Here is a 25,097-nt window from a genome sequence, read left to right on the forward strand (position 1 = left end):
GTTTGCCAGGAAAAACAGTTGTGCGTGTGTATGTGTGTACAAACAAATGCTTTAAGCAATAAACTTCTTACTCCTTCATATCCTTTCTGCCCCTTTATGAAAAAGGATTATGTCAGGCTTCAGTTGAGATTTACTTCAATTTCTAATCAAACAAAATATATGTACCCACCATATTCATATCTACATTAGACTTTGAACATGAAAAAAGCTACCATCCTAGCATTTGATTTTGAGAGCAACAGCAACAGAAGTATTCAGTGAACCATCTGTCAAACAAGAAAATCTGTGACAGGCCAGGCATGTGTTATGAAAGAGTGAAAGAGGGGTTAAAGAAATCAAGGGAGAAATTAGATGATGGGAATGAGAAAAGGAAAAAGAAATGAAAGCAGAAGAAAATTTGGAAAGCAAAGAAGAAATCAAAATGTTCTTTAGAAGTAAAGACTTGAGCAAAAATTTAAAGCATGGACACTGAGGTTGATTATGGAAAAGCTGCTTAACCTTTGCCCCAATTTCTTCTTCTATAAAATGCATCCCATCTATATTATAGGGTTTTTCCCAGCGATAAATGAGGAAATGAAAGTACAGCATTAGCAAGATAGCCAGAGAGAAGTAGATATTCAATATATGTTAGCTATTGGCATTAGTCAGTGTAATTACCTTTAAAGGTGTTGTAATTATTTGCATTATTTATAGAACTTACATTACCATTTTATATAATTTCATCTTTTACTTCCTAAAAATGGATTATTCCAGATTTGAAATCTTGCCATTCTTCCTTCTTAAAAATTTTTTGATACTGGTCATAAAGTTTATAATATACAGAATAGTAGGAAGAAATTTTAGTAACAGTCGAACCAGTTCATGAGGTATAATAGTTAGTGATCTCTAGCCCAGCTCTTTAAATCAAATTTTTCCCGTATAAATAAAGCTGAGATCAATTTCCTATTTTTTAATGCCCTGCCCAAACATGGTTTGGCTGTCCCAGGATTTTAGGAAAAGCATCTAAGTCTTTCCCCAAAGTTTGTACTCTTCCCCAACTCCTCTTCTCTTTCCTGTTTTATATCACCAAAATCATTTCCAAAATTAAAAATCTCACTTTGCATAAGTACTCATCTTAGAAGGGGAATAATCTAATCATTGTTTCAGAGTAATTAGCACCTCTAAATTTAAATTTACATCTATGTTCTAACCTGATTTTCTTTGGTAAAAGTGAGCTCTGAGGACAGAAGCTATATTTCCTTCTTTTATATTCATCACGGTAACCATTTCTAACCTGTCCATGGAGCAGATAATCAATTAATATAAATTAATGAATAATGTGTTTACTAAAGAGAAAAAGACAAGAAGCAGAGGTTAATTTCAAAGGTCATCCAATTTCAGATTCCTAATGAGAATTCACCGAGCCTTTTGGGTTTCACCTTTTTCACCATGATTGAAATGCCAAGTACAAGCTGACAGTCTGCTAACAATCCTAAAAGAAAATATATTACCGTGATTGTAGAGGGAAACTGGAAGCAATTTTCTCTTGGGTTGGAGGTTTAAACAAACAGGAAGCCCTGTTTAGGATTTGTCTTCATCATCTTTCATCACGAGTCAGCCTGACTTCCTGATGAAGAAATGTGGGACTGCTTTCAGATACTCAACCAAACTGGACAGAAATGCCAACTCGACAATCTCCAACTTTAAATCCAACGTTGCTATTTCTGAATACCCTGTCTCCATCAGACCACAACTCTCTGAGTAAAATTTCGCCTCTTAATCTCTATGAGCAGTGGCCAGAAAATGAGTCTTTATTGGTATCTAACCTCATAAAAGATCTCATTTTATTTCTACTATCAAGTAACAGGAGGATATGAGAAACAAACCATATAATAGAGAATAATAATTAACAATCATGGACCCCTTAAAGAGTTTTCTTCTCAGCATTAGTAAGATAGTTTTTGGTAGCTGCTTAAAAATATTATTTATGAAAAGAAATGTGAAAGATTTTCTACTAAAATCTTGTAGTTATTTCAGGATGGAAAGTGCATAATATCTCAGAATTTGTCTCTAATTTATATATCAAAAATATGCTTATCAAAGTTAGCAGTATCTTCTTAAACTTCAAATTTCATGAAACTATTTAGGGTAAACTACCATTCCTAAAATAACAAATACATCAATTTTAAGGGAAAAGTAAAACTTGAGGATTTTTAATGTTTAAAATTTTAGGGCAAACTACAAATAGAAACTTCAAAATGACTAGTATTTTATCTAATATAAAGTGGAAAATACAAAATCAGGACTGTTGTTACTATAAAAATTATAAAGAATTATCAATTCACGTAGTGGACTTTCATCTACTGAGACTAGATATTATTTCACCTGATGAATTTGCAAGAACTATTCTCACTGATATTTCCAAATATAATTTATTCCAAGGTTCCATTCTCATAGTATTTTTGAAAACTTTAGATTAATGTAAGAGAAAAAGAGGGATTATAATACAGAGAGAGAAACCCAGAGTAGAGTCATCAAATACGATTTGTTCTAACAATAAGAAACATGTGCTATTTAAATATATCCTGACTCGCTTAAATTCTAGAAGTCATCGATTAATGTTGAAGCCCAGAAGAAGACAATGCAGGCAATGACCACATTACAAACCTTCCAGATGTTCCTTGAATCCACAGCTGTCTCCTCACGTCTCAGCCTATGACAACCACCATTCAATCTTTTGTACTGCCTTTCAAAATTGCATATTTAATATTTATTTTTTTTAAAAAAAGGAGCAAAGTAGAAAGAGGAAAATAAACTTGAACAAAGACATATATAGTTTTCAGTCCAAGAAAATAAAATGTGCATTTGTTGAGAAACATGAATGAATTTCCTTAGAATGATGCAACACCGCCAAAAAAATCACAGGAGTCATCACCATGGGTGGTAGGATGCTGAGTTTCCCACAGGAAGCAGCTCAGGTAATTGCTTGTTTGTTTTTGTACTGAGAAGCACTCTATCATGTGCCCACGGGTTTCTTCTATGAGAAAATCTGCTGCATGGCCCATTTTGTTTCAAGTATTTCATAGGCATTTGTCTCATGCGTTTAGAAGGTCCGTCATCTTTATAAGTGTTCTGCAGAAGAAATGACTAAATGGGAAATACATGTTGTTGGCAAACAAGCTATATTACAGCATAAGAGAAACGTCTACAAATAACGTAAAGATAAGAATTCCAAGTTCGTATATATCGTCACTTCTGGAATAAGACCACAAATCCGAGAAGGGTTAGATGATCTGTCTGGCTAAGCTGCCTGGAGGGAATTCTAATGTTGAGGCCACCATTAGGCAAACCCCATGAAAGGATGTAAGGGTTACCGCAGCACTGCCTCCATCACTGCAGATCCCAAGGAGGTCAATTTAAGAGTTCTACAGAATAACTCTGGGCTGCGTACACTGCACCATGCACCATGCTCCCTGGTAAGAATACAGAAATGAATATGACGTGGTCCCTGCTGTCATGAAATTTAGCCAAGCAGAGAAAACAGACCCATAAACAGATCATTTCAAAGTAAGGGAGGACATAATGACGGAGCTATTCCCAGCAAGTGGTGGCATCCATGGAAAAGGAGGTCATTTGGTCCACTAAGAAGAAGGGAATTGAGATCTCCCAAGAAAAAAAGAAGAAGAAGAAGAAGAAGAGAAAGGCTGTTCCAGAAGCTTCCCAGAAGAAACAATCCCCAGGCTGAGCTTTGCAGGATGGGTTGGGGACATGCAGTTAGCAAGGTTGAGATGGGCAGAGGAACATTCCAGGTGACAAAAGAGTGTGAGCAAGGACACATAGGTCCAAACCAAGGAGGGATGTGCTAGCAACTACAAGCCACTGAGCATCACCGAGGCATAAATTTAAAAGTGGGAAGATGAGGCGGAAGAGGCCTGGGCCTCAGAGAACATGTGCACCATGTTGAGGAGCCTGGATGCCACCCAGTGGGTATTGGAAGTACCCAGAAAACAAAACTCCTCCAGTCCCGTCGCTGTTGCCCCCTTGTCACCAGCACACAGGACAGTTGTGAGCCCATACCTCAGAAAGTGGGGGGTAGAGAAGAAGTACCAGCTTGTTCTTTCTCCTCCCACTGCCATCCCTGAATTAACGTTAACTCTGCTCCTTTTACAGCCTCATTGGATTGAATACAGGGTATCTGGGACACGGAATAGAGGCTAACGAGCATCACAAAGAAGCAATATTGGAAGAAATGTTAATTCTAATACAAGGCAAGGGAAAAATACATCAATAGCTAGAAAACAGAGAAAGACCAGCAGGAGTAGAGGAGCAGGCATGTGTAGTGGTATCTGTAAAAACGTGCGAGGACAAGATGGTGAACAATCAGGAGCACATAGGAGAACATAGGGCTCATCCTAAGAGAGTATACCTAGGTTTGTTTCACATGTAAAGTATTATTTTGATGCTTAAATAAGTGATTTCCATACCTATCGTAAAAGAGGTATAATTATAATGAGATCCATTCCCAAAACTTCACATAGAAACTAGTCCCACTGCTTTATAAGCTGCTCTGTATCCTCTTATATAAAATAATCAGAAGAGGAAAAAGAAATATATTTGGAAAAGTTGAAGGAGAGAGTTGATCTGAGAAAAAGAAAAACACAAGAAGGAAGGCTGAGAAAGGAGAAGAAATACAAACTCCGTCTGTCATAATCCCCGATCTTTTGTGAATGCTTATGACATGCTACCACGAGGACCACGCTAAAGGCCTAAACTGCACTGCATTTCGTCCTCAAACAGCCTTACTATTATTTTCCCCCTTTTACCAATGAGGAAGCTGAGGCTTAGAGAGCTTCAATAGTAGAGTTGGTCAACTGAAGCCACGCAAGTAATAAATGGTAGGACTGGAACTGCAACCCAGGCAGTCAGAATCCAGGCTCCTGAGTGGGACAAGTTTGCTCCACCAAAGAGAACAACTCCGGGTTGAAACCATGCATTTAATGAGGCAATTCAACCCCAAAAAAGAACCCAAAAAAGGCTTCCCTGAACACAAATGTCATGAATAAAACAAAACAAAAAAACAAAACTAGTTTTAATTCTCTTCAGAATATCTATGTTAAGAAACGATGATGTCTGTGCTATTTTCCACCACGCTTCAAGTGCAGGGCCATCAGTTTTGAGGCATAAACAATTTGTTACTAATAACAAAGCATCTTGGTTTGTAAATAAAAATTCTACAGAGAAAAAACAATTCTGCACATCTAGAAAGAAGCTATAAACAATACACCTTAATTTATGTATATACACATATCCTCCCATCTAAAACAAATATAAGCAAAAATATTTAAATAAACCACAGTCTAATCTGTCAAGATACCTTGAAACAAAGTTTATCTTCTAAGAGACAACCTTTGTTCTGTTTTCAGTATATCTTAACCATGTTCAGAAACCCAGCCCACATAATAAGATTTCTATTTCTAAGACAGTGGTGAATATGATGCCTGATATTTTTACTTTTTATTTCTAAATGCAGTCAAGTTCTAACTGTTCCTGCAGAGGAAGAAAACCCACAACAGAAATTATTTGCCTTTTTTATTTAAAATGTTAAGTCTTCAAGTCATATTTTCCACAATGCAAACATGTCCACTTGTTGACATGCTCCACGCTAGCTGAAGTGACACAATCATTTCAAGCCCCTGAATTTAAAATTGAAACATCTTTTTCTTCTTTCAGAAAAGAACCACCCTATGATTAAAACTTTCCACAGTTGCTTTTAAAGTGCTTGAACTTAAAAAAAAAAAGTTCTCCTCTATTTTTATCAGAAATTACCCTCCCCACACAAACACTGGCTGGCTCTGTGAGTGGTTGGCAAGTTGGGTTATTTGCAACAGGAGGCTCCCCTCCCTCCATCCCCCACTCTTTCCAGGAGCACAAGTGGATAACTGCCTTTGAGGATTTCCTATCCTGTTCCACTGCCCCCTCCAAACACTGGTTCCTTTCCCCTTTCCAGCTGTGGCTTCCCTCAAATTGCTGAAACTGCACAGAATGTCCTCTTAACCTCACATGGTTGCCACAGAAAGTCGAGTCTTTGGATGATACAATGGCTAAACCATATCACCTATTCAAATCTTGTCAAAGAACAATCTCTCTGAATCGCTTTTGAGGTTATCATGTGTCCATCTACCCAGCCTTTATTAAGCCATTGTCATTATTAAATTAGATATTCACCCAATACTTACTGGGCATCTATATTATGCAAATCACTTTACTAGGCCATGCAGGAGAACACTTATGAGATGACATGACTGTCCTCTGGGAACTCATAGTCTCGAGGAAGTCAACGCAAGCCTACATAGACATAAAAGGGAAATGCTACTGATGTACTAGAACAGGGAAAACAAAAGGCAGAGGGAATGGGAGGGTTAGGAAGAGAGTAGGAGTTATTGACATTACCAAAGAAAGGTTTCATTGACATTTTGAGATTCAGCTAACTGAAAGATCAAAAAGCACATAAAATTCCAAAATAAAGAGGGACCACAATTCCAAACAACTAGAATACAAATGGCATTCTTTTTTTGAAGAGGGTTTGATCTAACAACATCTAAGTGTTTACAGCTCTGAGAAAAATCTGTGAGAAGTATAATAAAGATTCATATGAATCAAATTTTAAACCATATTCATTGAAAGGAATCAACTATATGTCCCCAGGGAACTGGATGAGACTGGAACTTCTCTCTAGCTTATTTTCATTCTAATTGCAACAGTCTACACTAATTGGTGCCACTCTCCCTTCAGACAAAGCTCCTTTGGTGGTCTGAATGGCTCAGGTTTAATGAAGCCACCATGAGGCCTTAACCATATTCTTACACAGCTCTGCCACATTTGACCTTCATTCAACAAACGTTTGCTGAGCACCCACTACATGCAAGGCTCTGGGCTAAGAGAAATAACGATGAACAAAATACAGGCCTTACTGGTAAGGAGCTCACAGCAGGAAAGCCTACCCATAAACAGTTTCCTGAAATGAGATGGGGGAGGCATTGAGAGTAAGGAAAGGAACTGTGGACAAACAAGGGAGAGAGTATTTAAACGGAGGAGGGGAGAGAGAAGTTTTCCAGGGAGATCTCAAAGGAAGGTGACCACTGAGGAGCATCCAGAAGTATGCTTGCTTTCTTCCTACAGAACAGCAACCAAATTTCTAGGAATGAAGACAAGAGCCAGAGTTTAAAAGGTCAAATTAAAAGAGTTAAACATGCTGTGTAAAAGGATTTATACTTTATCCTCTAGGCATTAGGAAGAATTTTAAACTACTGAAGAACTTTAAACAAAATGAATGAATGTATATATGTGCGTGTATATATGCGTAGATAAATATATATGCACACACATATATATGTAGTTAAACACATATGTATATTATATTTATATGTATACACATACTAAATGAATGGATATTTATGTTATCTATATCTAATATTATATTAATGTTATAATGCTTAAATGTTATAATTAATATTGTATTAATTACACATATGGCAAATTGGTGCAAGACAGATGGGAGAAATAAAGGTAAAAGCAGGAAGATGAATTAGGAGACTACTCCAGTAGTTCAAGAAAGAGATGAGGAGGATTTGAACTTTATAAAAACTGGAATTGAGAGAAAGGGATGGAGAAATGTTTCAAATGTATAACTGATAAGTCTTGATTACCAATTGCATGTGTGAGGCTGACATACTAAGAGGAATATGGGAGGATCTCCAGGTTTCTGACTTACAGAAGGGGTGGGGACAGAATTGCCATTAAGGTATATTGAGCATAATAGAGATAGAAGTGTTTGAGATAAAAGAAAATAAGTTGATGAAGCCTGTTAACTATGAGGTGCCCATGAGTCAATCAGATGGATTCATCCAGAAGATATCCAGAAAAATTTATTAGAACATCCTGTTCCCCAGACAAAGGTACTTGGGGGAAGTGGAGAGAACAATCCAGATTGAGCATATCTTAGACTAAAAATAAACATTTAACAGAAAGGTAGCTGGAAAACTCAAAATACTTGGAGATTAAACAACACACTTCTAAATAACACATGGGTCAAAGAAGACATCTCAAGAGAAATTGAAAAATATTTTGAACTAAATGAAAATGAAAATACAACTTATCAAAATTTGTGGGATGCAGTGAAAACAGTGCTTAGAGGGAAATTGCAGAAAGGAAGAAACATCTAAAACTAATAAACTAAGCTTTCACTTTAGGAAACTAGAAAAAGAAAAGCAAATTAAATGGAAAGTAAGCAGAAGCAGCAAAACAGTAAAAAATTAGACCAGATATCAATGAAATTGAAAAGGAGAAATCAATAGAGAATATCAATGAAATCAAAAGCTGGTTCTTTGAAAAGATCAATAAAATTTATAAGCCTCTAGTCAGAATAACTAAAAAAAAATGAGAAAAAACAAAAATTACTAATATCAGAAATGAAAGAGGGGACATCACTACAGTCCCCATGGACATTAAAAGGATAATAAAGGAATACTATGAACAACTCTCTGCCCACAAATTTGATAAGCTAGATGAAATGGATCAATTTCTTGAAAGACACAATTTGCCAATACTCACATAAGAAGAAATAGGCAGTCTGAATAGGTCTATATCTATTAAAGAAGAGAAAGTACCAGGCCCAGATGGCTTCCCTGGTGAATTCTATCAAACAGTTAAGGAAGAAATTATACCAATTCTCTACAATCTCTTCTAGGAAATAGAAGCAAAGGGAATACTTCTTAAGTCATTCTATGAGGCCAACATTATCCTAATACCAAAATCAAAGATATTACAGGAAAAATACAGATCAATATCTCTCATGAACATAGATGTAAAAATCCTAAACAAATATTAGCAAATTGAATCCAACAGTGTATAAACATAATTACATATTATGACTTATTAAAATGGGATTTATCCCAGGTATGCAAGACTGGTTCAACATTCAAAAAGCAATAATGCAATCTATCATATCAATAGGCTAAAAAAGAAAAATCACATAATCATATCAATAGACGCAGAAAGAACATTTGACAAAATCCAACCCCATTCATGACAAAAACTCTCAGTAAACTATGAATAGAGGGGACCATCCTCAACTTGATATGAAGAACATCTACAAAAAACCTACAGCTAAACATCATATTTAATGGTGAGAAACTAGAAGCTTTCGCACTATGATCAAAAACAAGGAAAGTTTATTCCGTCTTGCCACTCCTTTTCATCTCACACTGGAAGTGCTAGCTAACGCAATTAGATAAGAAGAGGAAAGAAAAGGTATACTGATCAGGAAGGAAGAAGTAAACTGTCTTTGTTCTCAGATGACATGACTATTTATGTAGAAAGTCTGAAAGAACAGACAAAGAACTCCCGGAACTAACAAGCAATTACAGAGAGGTTGCAGAACACAAGGTTAATATACCAAAGTCAATTGCTTTCTTATATATTAGCAAAGAACAATGGAACTTGAAACTTTTCTAAAAATACCATATATCCCAAAAAAATGAAATACCTCGGCGTAAACCTAACAAAATATGCATAAGATCTAAACACTTAAAGGTTATAAAGTATTATATCGTCCTATATATGACTTTCTGCTAAGTGGAGAATCTTTTAGTTTCAAGAATTATGTAGTAGAGTATCTTCTTCAGGGTTTTAGTCCCGTAATAAATCAATTTATTGATGTGCATTAATTAAATAGCTTCAGTACTGACAAGCTACAAATGACTGTGCTGGGAACCGAGGACAAAAAGACCGGTAAGAGACTGTTCTGACCTTATTCAATTAGGGTATTGAAGAAAGAAAGGGGGAGTGAGGGGAAGTCAAAGAGGAGGAAAGTTTAGAGTGGCATTTGGTCTTTTATGCCCCTGGTTGCACCTACTTTATAGCTTTATTTGCCTCTTGGGGGTGGGGAATAAGAAAAGGCACCTAAGCCAGTTTACAATTATTCGGAGGTTTCCTATATGAGATCCTGTCAGCCAGATCAAACGTAAGATGGCCAAGTCCTGGAACCACCCCACTAACAGAGTTTCTTCCCTAAGTATCACCTGAAAAGAGCAAATGTGTTGGCCTAGAATCTATGCCATAGGGTGTGGACATCAAACCAAGGATCTCTAAGACAGGAAAAGTGCTTATCTTCCCATTAGAAACACACTTCAAAGGATTAGGCACACACTTCAAAGAGTGTTTACCCTCCTGTCTCTTGGATGCCTTGGTCTAGTAGCCAGTGCTAACACTCCATTAACACCTCATTAGCCCGGGCTCAAGAATGCTGGAAAAGAGTCCTGGACCTGGGAAGCATCCCCAGACTGAAACTAAGAGGATTCCTCCATTTTTTTTTCTTTTTGAGGAAGATTAGCCCTGAGCTAACTACTGCCAATCCTCCTCTTTTTGCTGAGGAAGACTGGCCCTGAGCTAACATTTGTGCCCACCTTCCTCTACTTTATACGTGGGATGCCTACCACAGCATGGCTTGACAAGCCGTGCCATGTCCACACCCGGGATCCGAACCTGCGAACCCCTGGCTGTGGAGAAGCGGAATGTGTGAACCTAACGGCTGCGCCACCGGGCCGGCCCCTCCTCCATTTTTCTTACCACTTTTGTAAATGCTCCAATGGTCAGTCAATCCCCCAAAATCATATATATCTGAATTCTAAAGTTGGTGTCAGCTAGATAAACATAGTAAGGTAGGACAAATTTTAATATCCAGGTATCATATATCCAAAATTTCCTTTAATAATGCACCGAAGTGGGCATCAGGTCTAAGACCAACTTTGGCAACCTGTGTCTCCAAAATCCTTAATAATGAAACTTTGCCCTCAATCACAGACTCTGACAATAACTTCTTGGTGTTTTCTACTTTCTGTACACTAGAATTCCTGTTGCCTTTACACCGTTTAATCCAACAAGTCATAGTACAACACCTTGAACGTTGCAAGCACTGAAATTCTCATAAAACAGTTCGAAACATTTGTTTCTCCCAAAAAGAAAATCATCTCCCTGAGGATTCCATTATTAGCATGTGGAATCTGCTTCCAGAGCATCCTGCAAGAGAACAGGACTCCCTCTACAAATTTTCCCAGATGCATTTCACATAGTACCCACTAGACTGAACAGTCAAACCCACCAACCTAAAAACTTGACATAAACTGTACAGTTGCCAGATAACTAAGATTTCCAGAAACTTGGTTATTTGAATGTTAAAGGAAGGTCAAGATTCCTAACTTACTAAGGGGAAAAAAGAGTGAGACCTCTTGACGCTGGTTTTTGTTCTAGAGTTCAGTACAGTAGTGACTTTCTTTAAGTAGCTAAAAAAAACCTGGAACTATATGATGAAAATGAATGACTAATATCACTTTAAAGTAATGGACATTTCTGAGAAAACTGGGTCAGTGCACTTCAAATCTCATGATTTGAAATGACCTTGTTGAAAGGTCAAGTTTTCCATGGAATATTGAGCAGTGATTCCACTTGTAAATTCCAACTAATAAAGAATGAAAGGGAGACCCGACTCGTGACCAAGTGGTTAAGTTCACGTACTCCGCTTCAACGGCCCAGGGTTTCACCAGTTTGGATCCTGGGCGTGGACATGGCACTGCTCACAAGGCCATGTTGAGGCAGCGTCCCACATGCCACAACTAGAGGGGCCACAACTAAAATATACAGCTATGTACTGGGGGGATTTGTGGAGAAAAATCACATACAAGAAAAAAAGATTGGCAGCAGTTGTTAGCTCAGGTGCCAATCTTAAAAAAAAAAAAAAAAAGAATGAAAGGAAAAACTCTTATTTGATATCTTGTGAAAAACACACCTAAGATAAATGTCATGTGTGTAATGCTCAGCGTAGGAGCTGGGCAATTTACTGACTGTGCAAATTCTATTTTGTTGTTAAGGATCTGATGAATGATTTAATGAAAATAATACAAATAATACAATTTTAAAAAGTAAAAGAAAAGTATACAAAAGGGAGATACAATGAAAACTGATAGTTTCTCCCAGTCCTAATGTCACTTACCACCATCAACAGTTTCTTCATCAAACACACCATTCATAAATTTATGCATATTTTTACTCAGCTGGACACATATTATATACACTGTTCTGAACCTTCCATTTTTATTTCATAATATATTTGAAGATCTTTCCATATTCATATATACAATTTCCTTTTTAATGGCTACATAGTATTCCACTCTCATTCAACTTCACTTTGGGTTATTTCCAGTTTAGTAAGCTAGGTGTGAAATTTTCTTTTTTCAGCATCTGGTTTCAATGTTGTGGTAGTTTTGTAAAAACAAAATGGAAGCCTTTCTCTACTCAGCTCCAGTATGTGGAGCTTCGATATCTTTTCTCAAGGTTTGAAAGATTCACATTTAAAATACCATGAGCCTTGATCTTTTTTAAAGAGATAGCACTTTCATAATTTTTTTCATTTTCTTCCTTGCAATTGTTCTGTTTGAGTTTACCTTCTCATCTGATATTGATTTTTGTCATATGCATGACCCTAGAAAATCATTGATGGATCCAGGTTTTCAAATGTATTTGTGAAAAAAACCTGAATATTTCTCACAATTTCCTCTGCATCTGGTTATTTTTCCTTTGGTTTCTAATTTTGTGTGTTTTTACTATCTTCTTTTTTCTTTTTAATTAGATTAGCTAGGGATTTATCTGTGTTACTGGGAGATTCATTTATGTATTAGTTCTACCGTTTTCTTGTATTTTAATTTACTAATTTTTGCTGTTACTTTTATTAAATCTTTACTTCTGCTTTCCTAAAGATAGTTTTACAGGTCCTTTCCTACCTTATTCTGTTAAAAGATTATTTCACTTGTGCTCAAGGCCATGAATTGTCTCCTGAGCATGGCTTCAGCTTATAACATAAGTTCTCATATGCAGTGTCTTATTATTGTTATTTTCTACATGCTCTGTGAGTTCAGTTCTGATTTTTCTCTTTGGTCTAAAAATTGTTTGGGAGTTGTTTTTGTTGTGATTGTTGCTTTTAATCTAGATGGTTGGGACTTTATTTTATTTTTGTAATAAATGTCTAGTTTCAGTATACTATGATCTACTACTATATTATGCACTCTTTCTAGTTTATAGAATTTATTGAGAGGCTTCTTTGTGCCCAGATATGTGTTTGTCTGTTTGTTTTTAAGATTCTAAGAGCATTAGAATGAGACCATCTTCTCTGATTTCAAGTCAAGGAATTTGTATATATATATTGTTTAGATTTCATCATCATGTACATTTTTAAAGAAAGATGCATGGGTATTCTTTTCCTCGCCTTCTTTCACATCTGAAATGATCTGTCTGTGTCCTTTATACTCAAACAACTTGGCTTGGTCCAAAATTCTCAGATTCTCTGGGAACAGTTTCCTTCCTTCATAACTTTCTCTTCTTCGATTCATTGTTTTCCTTCTATGACCTTATAATTTCACATAAGTAATATTGTCATTAATCTATTTGATAGTGTGAAGAACTGTATGTTTGAAATGGTTTTTCTACTTGTGGGCATAATCCTTATTGTGATGTGAATTAATCATCTGCCCTATATAAAAGCAGCAATAATAAAATAATAATAACTTGTGGAGCACCTTCTAGGTGACAGTTTACACGGATTAGCTCCCATTCCTCTTTTGTCTTTAACACCTGTGTATAGATCCCGTGCTCATTCTTTTCAGAAAATATCTTTGAATGCGGATAGTTCTTTCAAGACCAGCTGAGATTGGTATGGGAGGAGCCAAGGCGGAGAACTGGGACTGCAAGTATCTTGAATTCAAATATATTGTCTCCAAGCACTTTCTCACTAATTCTGAGGTCTACGTGTATCTCCACTTACATGCTCCCTGAATTCAAGTTGTTAAACTTCCATTTGTCCCGTCCCCACGCCTCAGCACAGAATGAAGAGGACATCTTGCTGGGGCATTTGCAAAGCGTCTGTGGGTCCTCATAACCGCTTAACTGACTATCCTAAAAATAATGTATGCATTTTTCTATACACATACATTTTTGCATACTTGCCTTTTATATACACATACATAAGCTTATTGTAAGTTTTACAAATATAAAAGATGTATAGCACACAATTTACAAAATAATAATAAAAAAGGAATTGTAAAGTCCATATAGCTGATTGATTCTCCCAGAGTGCTTTCAATGAGTTTTGCCAAACTCGTACCCCATCTATGGTTGTGACTGACAAACGTGTGGTTCTGACGTAAACACTGGACGACATTTTCATTTATGTTAACGAGTATGATGAAAGTAAAACAGCAAAGATGTACACTTGGGAACTTCACTTCTTCATCAATGACTTGAGCAACTTATTTGCTGAACCAGATAACAGATTAAAACACTACAGGAATATTTCCTCAACTTTTTGTGCTACAGGCATTCATTGTTAATTTTAATCAGCATTATTAACATATTTCCCATCACTTTAAATAATAAACAAAACAATAAATCAAGTGCTGATTTGTAGCATTTGCAGATTTTCATGCTATAATACTTCCACTATGGCTGATTTCAAACCACCAACATGAGCTCATTGACCCCAGGGTTGGGAAGAAATGCACGGTGGGGCACTTCTGCATAATATTTTCACCAATCAGATACAATCGATGTAAATATGTCAAGAACATAGATAAGAGTAAAATATGGTAATTAAGGAGTGATGAGTCTTGAGTACTTATTGCCTTTGTTTCTAACGTAATTTATGGTAAGTTTATAATTTAATTTTTAATAATAACTGTGTTTAACAATCAGCTTGCGAAATTTCAAAAATTTGCTAATTGGTTCTAGAGAGCAGACGAGTTGGCTCCAGCAGACCGAAGAAGTCTTCAGCTGTCTGTGATTCCCTAACAAATCTGTTTACCTTTTAACATCTTCCTTCTTCCTAGTGGTCACCTACTTGTGATGAAACGGTATGTCTGGGTAATTCTGTGTTTACACCCTGACCCTGCTCCTCCTTGGCTGTGTAAACTGGAATTCAATGACTCTCCTGCAGCCAGTCCAAACACCTAGACTTGGTCATTGCAGGGAGAGATGCTTGGTTGGGCCTTTTAGGACTGGACAGCCAACTTGTAAAGCTCTCTACTTACTGCCAGAGATCACAGATGTATGTGCCAGCAGGCTGAAGCTATCTCAGTTTGGTCCTAATTTCCCTGTTTTGGGCACCTATATTTTGTTGTCATGGTTTACAAAGTTTGCATGTGCCTAGTTTCATTGAAGATGGCCTTTCTGATTTGTTTTTCATCATTGTTGTTGTCTATTATTCCAAGGAATAAACAGGGATACAAATCCATTTCCTCCGCCATCTTTAGTCAAAAATCTGCACTTGGTCTTATATTGAAACGTTTTTCACTTGAGAGCCAAGTTCCTCTTTACAAGCAATGCCCTCAAGATACAAGATACTATAAGAAAATTAAGTACAGAAGTACTAAAATAAATGTCCCTCACAAAGAAAGTGCTGAGTGTATAGAGAATGATTACAACAGTGAAAAAAACTACTGTATGTGAGGACGTTTGCCGATCATATACAAACGTTTAAAGAACCAGAGCTTTTTTAAAATCTCAGCTGAAATGCATTACACACATTGTTTAATGATAAGAAAAGAGGAACTCTCTGCATGTGTTTCCCCTATAAATAGAAGAGACAGTTTTTAAGGAGGGAAAACAAGGACATTGACTCAGTATCAAGTCATTCCAAAGTGGTGGATTCTGTGGTATTTATTCTCTGTGTGTGGAACGTTTACAATTAAAAAAAAAAAAAAAAGCCCACACCATTCCCACAAAGTCTTCTATTTGCTGAAAGGAAACATGTCGTTGGGCAGAAGAGCACTAAAGAAAAAGCAGAGGTATGTGATTAACATTCTCAGTGTTTCTTTTTTTAAAATACAGATTTGTTTCAGAACACTTTCAGATATATCCTAATATTATAACATGGAACTACTTGAACAAATGTCCATTTTGGGTATATCCCTTCTTCAAAACTCACCTCCAAATGAGAAAAAAATGATGGTATGACCTAGCGCAAGATAGAAAACTCTGTTTCTGGGAAGGATGTGGAAGGATATGTGAGACAGCAAGAACTCACTCAGTGTGAAACTGCTTATCAGGCCAAAAGTCCTCTATCTTCCCATAGGAAGTTGTAGGAGGGGAGTGCTGGCAAATCTTATCTTCTAAGGGAGATAGATGGTCCCTGGAGTAACAGTGACTCCATCAAGTTTTCACTGAAGAGTTTCCAGATACATAATATCTTTCCACAAATAATTTGCTCTCGAAAGGCAGCCCCCAGACATGGGAAGCAGAAAGAATGGCTAACGGCTGTGGAATTTTCTGAACATGAACAGTAAAGAATGTAAGTCTTTGTAATTAAGAAATGAGATCACTTTGAAAAAATAAATGTCTAGAACCAGGGCGATTGCACGAGTAGGCACGTTTTTGGAGCCTCATAAAAATGCATTCTAGAGATTAATCTGTACATCTGTTTCCAGAGACTTCATTCAGAAGTTGACGCTTTTGTACAAAGAACGCCCTGGCGCTGAGTGTGATGAGCAAGCAGCGTTGCCAGCAATGTACTCATAAATCTGGGGGAAATAGTGCATATAGACTGCAGCCACCCTCACGAAAGCCCTGCAACCGCTCCTTGCCCCCGAAATTTAGAGGCTTGAGTAGAGGGAGAAAATAAAAGCAATATAGAGTGTGAGAAGAAAGTAGCCTAATATATAAAATAAAAGACAAAAGCAGACTGGATTACGCCAGCAAACCATCTGCACAGCTGAAGGCTCCTTCAGGCAGAAGAGGCTCCAGTGTTCCTGAATCAATTGCTTCCCATTCACAGGCTCGCTGTATAGGGCTAAATTCAAAATGGCTCTCGGGAAATTCCTGCCAATCCTGTGGTCTGATTTTAGGCTCTATTTTTCCCTTTCTTTTTAAGACCCGAGGATGTAAGTATGTATCAGTGCTGTAACCTTGCCAGCGTTCACTGGAATGAGTCAAAGGGACCTGGCATTAAATCACAGGGATTTGAGTTGCTAATAAATACAGCAGGCCCCATCCATTGTTGATTAATTCTGACTGAAATCTAAACACCAAACAACAAACACTCTTCTGAACTGCTCTGGTACCCATTAGTTTGATGTGTTTATTAGACTGGGCTGTGTTCTTTCAAGTTTATTAACAACAGATTAAAAAACTGCAAACAAATCTAGGTTTCCTTTTATGATTTAAAAGCGCGGGTACCATTTACTAATGTTTTTAGGGTTTGACAGTAAACCTAAACAAAACTAAAACATACCATCATGTCAAATTAAGATCTTGGTACCAAGTATGAATAGTTATTGTCAATGTGCAGCTCCCATTATTCAAACAAATAATCGAAATTTCTCTTAATCCTATAACTTTTAGAATTGTCATGTTTTTCAAATCCATCCTTGATTTTTAAAAACATTATATATAATTTATAATAAAAGATTAATAAGATAGTTTCATGGGATTCAATTATATTTGTCAGATAGCAGAGTTCCTGTAGGTTAATTTTGAATTGGGCCGACTGACACGTGGTCATAAATATGATGCATATTATTTATTAGCAGTGCTTAAAAATAAAAAAAAAAAAATTACAAGCGAATTTACAGTGTGTAAAGATAATCAATGTGCCTCAGTATCAAAGGTTCAAGAGATCAAAGACCACACGGACAAATTTTCAAACTTTTTGAATGTATTAAATCTGACTATTAACACCTAGGTGGAACCTTGGGAATTTCCAAGGTGTATACTTTTAACAACCTGTGTAATAGACACGAAAGGCCCATAGAGAGTCTCAAAAAAGGCTCAGTTACTGCTATTTCAAGTTCATCAGTGGAACTGAAGATACAGAGACACATATGCCATATTTATAGCCTCAGGAAAATTACCATAAAGGCTATTTACCTTAATTCAAGCTGTCTAAAGACTATAAATAGATTTTACTGGCTTAAAGACCATATATTTATATCCTGTTAATAGTTTTTGCAAACCATGTAATTTTAAATAAGTCTTTTTAAATAACATATGAAGAGGAATAATTTTCAAGTTTTGGCTAAACAGAAAACTTCTTGTCAAATCTAGAGCCTTGGAAGAATCATCATGTCTTAAGGTCATGTGAGGCAACATCTTGATTGGAAAAGCCTTCCATAAGTGCATCTGCTATTGCATTCACAAAATATTCCAACCCAAATCTGTCACGGCAATATCTGGATTTTCCCCAGAGCTTCCCAGACCACCAGAGCTCAGCTCAGCAACTCCAGAATTAAATCATTACCTCCTTTCATCTTAAGTCATGTCCTCTTAATTTTTACAGCATGTAAACTACCAAGCTTCTATTCTCTGTTTTTTTTTCACAAATGCGTAAAAGTCACGACAGTGAAGATCAGAAAACGAGTATAACGGATTACAAAATTGATTGGTCTATTCAACCCAAAGGTTACTGTTATTATGGTGGTATTGATGGTGATTATGATTATGTGAGCCAAGAGTAATGTTTGATTTTATAACATCTGTAAACAAATTCTTTTTACCAAAAGAAAGCATTATAAACATTTCAAAGACCATATGGTATGAAAAATACAGCATTGTGCCTAAAATGGTAAAGATCCAGGCACCTCATGTAAAAAAAAAAATCATTGCTACTTGGCATCTAGTATATGCCCCCATGAATAACTGATTGATTGATAATCAATTGAATACAGAGAGAACAAAAGAGCAGAGAAGGGAAGTGGAGAAGAGGAGAGGAGAGGGATGAAGTGGGGAAAGGAACAAAGAAAAGGAGAAGGGTGTACTGAAGCTTTTATAGTAATAAACAAATAAAACTAAAAGAATAAAAGGATAAATGACACTGATGATCAACAATGAATGACTAAATATTTTGCTGTTACCAATTAGAAAGCTAGCACTTTATAAAACTGAACCTCACATTGTCAATTTTCTAAAGAATAGATACATATAATTAGATCTTGTTATCTTTCAAGATAGACATAGATAATGGGGGATTTTATGGGAAATTCATCTAGTTTTCTTATAATCTTATTTGAAACAAAGTTGCTTATCAGAAAACTAATTGGCATTTGAGGTTGGTATCCTAAGCCTTTAATAATGTGGCCCTAATAAATTTTCCAGACGTTTCCCATGGTGCCGTGATTTCCCATTCACGTGGTCTTGGCCCTGTCATGTGTTTTATGTAGAACTCTCTCCCTTTTATATACATCTGTCAACATTAAACCCGTTCTCCAAAGTCTACCTCAAAGGCAACAGAGTTAATGAAAAGAATATCAGCTGTGAGAGAGATGACCTGTTCCAGAAGGAAACCTAGATGAAGAAAAATGAGCAATAATTACATGAACCAAACTATCTTAAAATTGTGTGTGCAGCTTCCTCCAGAAATTGCACCATGAGCAGGATTATTATAGATCTCTATTCTCTCAGTTGAAAATGAATCTTCTTCTAGAGCTGTTAACTATTTATTGAGCACCTACCATATGCGGAGTCCTATGATCCTTGCCCCAAGGTGTTGTTATTAACTGCCTCGTCTTCCTGCTCCCCAGGTTTGTTCTAAACCATCACTTTGAAGCTCTGCTTAGACACTGAATACGTTCTGCCTTTTTTGGTGTTTTGTTTTGGTTTTGGTCATTGTTGATTTTTCTCAACACCCTATATAGAAAGTCCTCAAAAACAAAGAATTTGCCTTTAGAGCCCCAATGTCCAGAGACTGGCACACAGCACATGCTAAGTGATTATGAGTTGAATTAAGTGAAGACATAACACTGACTTTTAGAGAATGAGATCCAAAATACAAAATCCACCTTAGCACCACTGGGAGATCGCTAAAGCCCAAATCACAAAACATGTGAAAGGATTCCCAAAAGCAGTGGAGGCGGGATCAAGGAAAGGTGAGGGGAAAGTTCCAAGAGGGTTCTAGGATGACAGAAAGAGCCGGCAAAGTAGTCTTCTCGGAGACGAGGGGCACACTCTACGGCACAAAACCTAAACCCCGATTTTTGTAAGAGTTGAAAGAACGTGTTCCATCTGGTCTTAGGAATTTCCCTGTGCCTGGTTTGGTTCCAAGAAGCAAAGAAGATGGGGATCAATGAGAAGCCACACAAACAGGCCATATTTGCAGGGAGCAAGGAAGAGAAAAGGAAAACTTTGTACTGTAAAGAGACAAACATATACACACAGAGAGGACCTCCCTAGACAGCTGCCCATCTCCTGAGGAAAAGTAAGGCTAACCAAAGTTGTACACAAAAGCCTGAGTTATCAGACAAATTTCAATTGTCCTGAAACAAGCCCTGACCCCTCCCCAGTGTGAGCCTCCTACAGGTACCTGGCCCCATAAAAACTCATCTCATTCAAATACAGGTTACCCAAAAAGACATTTACAACATCGACTCAAAGTTACTTCACAGAAAAGGAGTAAAGGAGCAGAAATACTGTCAGTGTCGCGATCCAATGTACACACCAGGATAGATGAGGAGAGGGCTGATAGCCACTCTGAGTTTATTATAACCAGAGTTTCAATATATACATAGCTTACATCTGTTAAACATACACAGGTGTTCTGGACAATGTAATTAGCGGATGCCAAGAATTCTTAGTGATTTCTCAAGGAGCCCTCCCTTGGCCTCTGTTTTGATATTATCATGTTATTGCTGTGCTTGTATATTTTATCTCAGAGCAGGCAAGTCCTCCTAGGCAACTGCTCCTCTTGCTCCTGATATCAATATCGTGTCTCCATCTGTGCCCCCAGGAAACCGCGCCTGGCTTAGGTTGCCTCCCCCTGGAGGTCTTACCCATCATTGGCTGACCAGCCTTCTCACCTCTGGGTCACAGTTTGTTGGCAAGCCTTTTCCAGTGATTATTAACCCTTCCTGCATCAGAGGCGGCTACAAATACTAATGACAGACACAGACAAATGACAGACACGGACTAGTCTCCAGAAAAATTTGCCATTGAAGAGATGAATACTGTGACTAGACATTTTCACCGTTAATTTGAAAACCTCAAGGAGGTGATAGCCTCTATGATGCTGGAGCACAAAGCTGTAGGTACAAGAGTCAAGAACTCAAGAAACAATGAGGCTACAGGAGGCAACGAAACACGAACATATGGCTTAAGGAAGGAACAGAGGAAAAAACATGATTATCCAGAAATGAAGATGAAAAGAAGGTGTGTGAGGGAAAATAGACACTGCTGAAGTACAGCAAAGGACTTGGAGGATAAAAAGAGGAAATCAACCCCAAAAATGGAAATAAAGAGATAAAAAGGATTAGAGAAAAAGTTTATAGATAGAGAAAGTAGTGAAAAGAAATTTTTCACAACTCAAGGAAGAAAACTAAAATAATGGAACCACACATATTCTTAAATATAATTCAAGCAATCTTTCTGAAATGACAGAGAATTTGAATCTATATGCTAAAGAGTACAGTGTGTCCCAAGAAAATTAGCCCATAACTGTCAACGAGTAAATAGCAACAGGTAAAATTTAAAGAAGACAAGAAAATAGGCACTGAGAAGCCAGGCAAAAACACCAAGTGATTTACAAGGGAGAAAAAGTCAATCTCACGTATTTCTCAAAAGCAAGATAGGGTTAAAACATAGTGAAGCCCACTTATGATAGAAGATAGTGTAAATGTAGCTGTACCACATCTGGAAGATAGAGAAGCCACATCCAGAAAATCCTCAAGGAAAGACAGTGACCCTATGACTTTTCACCCAGACAAACTGTCATTCAAGGATAAAGATAACAGACAATTTTGCACATTGAAAAAGTCGAGGAATAATCTTCAAGAATATCTGGCCCCCTGTTATTTCAAGGAGATCCTGGTTCACTTTTTCCCTATCAACATTTCAATTTCTTAGAAGCAATCTGGCAAGAATATGAATTCATGTTATGTTGGAACCCATAGGCTCAGACCCCTTCTCTCAGCTACCTTAGCCTTTTGGCTACAAGATATGAGAGATTCATCTAGAACAGTCAAAGAAGTTCCCTGGACCCAGTGCCTTGAGCCAGAAAATCAGAACGTTGAGCTCGTCCTTATTTTCCTTAAGTTCTCTAGCATAACGGGAAGCAACTAACCTACCTCATCTTGAATTTTTCACTACTGCCTTCACGGCCTAACGAAACAACAGACACTTGGTATGACAAAACACACATTTCACACAGCACCTGGTTCAAGGATATCACAAGTGATACTTTAAGTAACTGCTTTGCCACTACATGCCATGAACAACCGGTGTCTCATTTTCCAATAGTAACCAGATTATAACTGCATTCAAATCCAACCAGCTCAGATAACCAATCCCAATTTTCTGTCTTTAAAGGCCTAGTGCCATCACCCCACTCCTAGTATTAAATATGGTATCCATGGAGGTTGAACTCAAGAAACAAAAAATGTTCTAGCTATCGTAAGCAACAAAATATTTAATTCGGGGACTAGGACACTTTTGAAATCAGTGGAAAGTCTAGAACATCAGGAGTTAGGAGTTTGCCTCTGGAAACATTGAATTCAAGAACATATGACAGTGGCTCTACTTTGGAAATCAGGAAGCCTCAGCAACTGCCTCTCAACACCCATGAAAGTGGTGATCAGACACGAGAACACTGAGTGCATCTCTACAACCATTGCAACTTTGACCTCTAATTTTACAGGTCAAGTAAAGTCTCAGTAGGCTGCCCATCTACTTCAATCTTAGGGACCAATGGAGCCAGAAAAACTGATTCCAGCCACTCACAATGCCTCTTGGTATTCATATCTCCATGACTTTGATTGACATTTGAAGCAGCAAATGACTTCTGCCTCACTTCCCCTCTTCTCAATATCACACGAGTGCATCTAGTTAGCAAGATCTGGTTGGCATCCAGAATCCTATTGAGCGAAGTTCCAGAGGCAGAGTGGACTCCCTGGAGATCACACATCAAAAATGTGGTCTTAAAGACAGACCCGGGGTCACGGTAAGCCATAGGACAGCCTGAGGATTCTTCCCTCTGTATGATGCACAGGCCAAAGGGGAACCCCATTGCTCTCTGCAATCTCTCAGCCTCACCACCACTATCACCACCATTCACCTAGCCCACACCCCTCTCTTACCACCATTCAGCCCTTTAATTTCTTACATCAACCTATGGTAGGAAGAGGCATATTCTGAGCATTTCTATCACACTAACCATTCAAGCACTCACTCCATTACTTTGCCCAGATTATGTCAATAAAATGATGATCTGAGATGTAACCAAAGCCAGCCAAAATTGACAGATTTTGACAAAAACCCAACTAAGGTCCAGTTTAGGATCCTGTAAATACGAAGCTGTTATTGAAAACTGGAAGATATAATAGGAGCCTGTGTCGATGAGCTAACAGCATATTCATCTCAGATATAAAAATAAAATGTCATTACTAATGGTAATATAACATGGATTCTTATACTTGAGTAAGAAACTTCTAGGCTCCATCGTATACTTCTAAAGATATCACACCTCCACAGGACTTCAGAAAAAGAAAGGATTTTAACAATCATCTTGTCCAAGCTTAAAAATATGTTACCCAAATAAACCTAGGGCACCATATAATATCTCAATATAGTATCATTTTGGTGAAAACAGTCCAGCAGCCAAAATTTTTAAATGTTTTAGTTCTTTATTCAATCTTTTAAAGAAAGACCAGAAGGAAATTTATATTCTTTTTACGGAGGAATCCTCCAAAAAAAAAAAATCCTCTGTCCTCATTACTGCTTTTGTCAATATTCTACACATACTTTGCAGTTGTTCTCCTGATCTCATACCATCAATAACTAACTGTCAAAAACAGACACCCAGACCTTCTCCCGCCCCTGTTCTATTTATTAAATAGATCTACTTAGCCTGTTTTCATTAGTTTTTATCCCTACTTTTCCCAAAACTCAGAGATCCTAGGAGCTGATCCAGCCAACAAAACTTATTCCTCATTGGGAAATGTTTTGAATGAGCATCCATGAAAAATTGGGGGACCTTGCTGCATATGTATTTATTCAAAAGACAGACCCATGTTAACCCTGGTAATTGAGCAGAAAAACAAAACTTGAATAATTGGTTTTTGAGCTTCTTATGTACTAACCAGCAAATTTAAGTTCCTGCTCCTTAGAAACACTGTATTGCCAAAAAGAGAAAACTGATCAGAAACAATCTTTGGATGTGAACTAACTTAACAGGTAAACAACTGTACTGTTACCAGTGGCCAAACTACAATAGCATAGAAAAAGCCATTTCTCCCTGATTTGGTCCCACCAAAAATGAAGAATATCCAATGACACAATTCTTAGTCAGTTAAAAAGGTTTTATCCAAGAGTGATGTGTAAATCTCCATATAGGTTTATTTCTTTGCTAGCAAAAAAAGAGAAAAAAGCAAACATTTGTTATTGTTGGCCCTTAGCAAAATGTTTCCATCAGGGGTAAAGTCAATTTCTTGCATCTGTTTGAGAAGAGCCCATAGACTGGCATATCAATCTCAATAAATTCGTTAGAAGCCAGTTATCTAGTCAAACAAGAATTAGCAAAATATGACACAATCCACTCCAGATACTACAGAAAAGGCAAAAAGATGAATGGATTCTGGTCCATGCAAGAAAGAGATTTATTAATGTAGAACAGAGAAACCTGGATCTAATCCTCAAGAGAAAATTATATCTATCAAAATGTACATCTCTAATGCATGTTACCAGTAGGAGTACAAGTTAAAAAGAAAAATTTTAAATATTTCCAAATATTTTATTTTGCGCATACATAAGAACTAATTTCTTAGTGGTAAGAACAATGGTTTGGGATATAATAGGAGCTCTAATTGGCTTCCAGGCTTACAATTAAATAGTTGTATACTAAAGGTTATACATTTTTACTTGGTCAGCTTGTCAGTAATGCAATTATCTTCTTATTTGCTAGATGTCTCAAATGAGACAGACACTACTCAAAGTAACAGAAATTACATAGAGACCAAAACAAAAGCTGCCCCTCTCTGATGGAGCCTACCTGCGGTTTGAGGGGAAATTGGTACACATAAATAGTATCACTAATAAATATA

The 25,097-nt window shown here is 37.1% G+C and overlaps 1 long non-coding RNA gene across 4 annotated transcripts in view; it reads right to left on the reverse strand.

Annotated features, from left to right (window-relative positions):
• LOC106782887 (uncharacterized) overlaps positions 1-25,097 on the reverse strand; it is a 138,613-nt gene that overhangs the window by 50,628 nt on the left and 62,888 nt on the right. Inside the window, exon 1 of one of the 4 annotated variants that reach the window (XR_011436131.1) lies at positions 1,491-1,608. The exons of the other annotated variants lie outside the window; for them this stretch is intronic. This is a non-coding gene — a long non-coding RNA (uncharacterized lncRNA). Of the gene's footprint in view, positions 1-1,490; positions 1,609-25,097 lie in introns of those variants that run through there. 4 annotated transcript variants of the gene reach the window in all.

Source organism: Equus caballus, chromosome 2, assembly GCF_041296265.1.
Source record: "Equus caballus isolate H_3958 breed thoroughbred chromosome 2, TB-T2T, whole genome shotgun sequence".
Classification (NCBI taxonomy): domain Eukaryota; kingdom Metazoa; phylum Chordata; class Mammalia; order Perissodactyla; family Equidae; genus Equus; species Equus caballus.